Source organism: Elephantulus edwardii, unplaced genomic scaffold, assembly GCF_000299155.1.
Source record: "Elephantulus edwardii isolate Elephantulus edwardi_28Jun2011 unplaced genomic scaffold, EleEdw1.0 scaffold00135, whole genome shotgun sequence".
In the NCBI taxonomy this organism is placed as follows: Eukaryota; Metazoa; Chordata; class Mammalia; order Macroscelidea; family Macroscelididae; genus Elephantulus; species Elephantulus edwardii.
This window is the reverse complement of record NW_006399885.1, coordinates 8,863,622-8,864,645: the sequence shown is the minus strand read 5'-3', so window position 1 is coordinate 8,864,645 and position 1,024 is coordinate 8,863,622. Positions and strand designations below refer to the sequence as shown.

General features: G+C 45.7%; 1 pseudogene; it reads left to right on the top strand.

Annotated features, from left to right (window-relative positions):
• The first annotated feature begins 7 nt into the window (after positions 1–7).
• On the top strand, positions 8–951 carry LOC102873015 (annotated as a pseudogene).
• The last annotated feature ends 73 nt before the right edge of the window (positions 952–1,024 follow it).

Sequence of the window (1,024 nt, the reverse complement as noted above, 5' to 3'; positions counted from 1 at the left end):
CTGGCACCATAGAGTGAACACAACTCAGAAGCGCTATGCCATCTGCTCTGCTCTGGCTGCCTCGGCCTTGCCAGTGCTGGTCATGTCAAAAGGTCATCGTATTGAGGAAGTTCCTGAGCTTCCTTTGGTGGTCGATGATAAAATTGAGGGCTACAAGAAGACCAAGGAGGCTGTCCTGCTTCTTAAGAAACTTAAGGCCTGGAATGATATCAAAAAGGTCTATGCCTCCCAGCGAATGAGAGCTGGCAAAGGTAAAATGAGAAACCGACGTCACATCCAGCATGGGAAACCATGCATTTTCTATAATGAGGATAATGGTATCATCAAGGCCTTCAGGAATACCCCTGGAATTACTCTGCTTAATGTAAGCAAATTGAACATTTTGAAACTTGCTCCTGGTGGGCATGTGGGCCGATTCTGCATTTGGACTGAAAGTGCTTTTCGAAAGTTAGATGAGCTGGATGGCACTTGGTGGAAAGCTGCTTCCCTCAAGAGCAACTACAACCTTTCCACACACAGATCATGAATACAGATCTCAGCAGAATCTTGAAAAGCCCAGAGATTCAGAGGGCCCTCCAAGCACCACGCAAGAAGATTCATCGCAGAGTCTTGAAGAAGAACCCACTGAAAAATCTGAGAATCATGTTGAAGCTTAATCCACATGCAAAGATGATGCGCCAAAATACCATTCTTTGCCAGGCCAGGAATCACAAACTCCGGGTGACTAAGGCGGCTAAAGCACTGGAGGCCAAATCTGATAAGAAGGGGGCTCTTCCAAGCAAGAAGCCTGTGGTAGGGAAGAAAGGAGCAAAGAAAGCTGTTGTTGATGTGAAGAAGAAGCCCAAGAAGCCCACAGCGGAAAAGAAGCCTACAGCCACCAAGAAACCAGTAGCTGAGAAGAAGCCAGTAGAAAAGAAACCTGCCAGAGAGGAAAAGAAGCCTGCAGCATAAACTCAAATTCTCCATTGGGACAGCTTATTTTAAATAAATACCTAATCAAAAGGCAGTACAAGTTGATTTCACA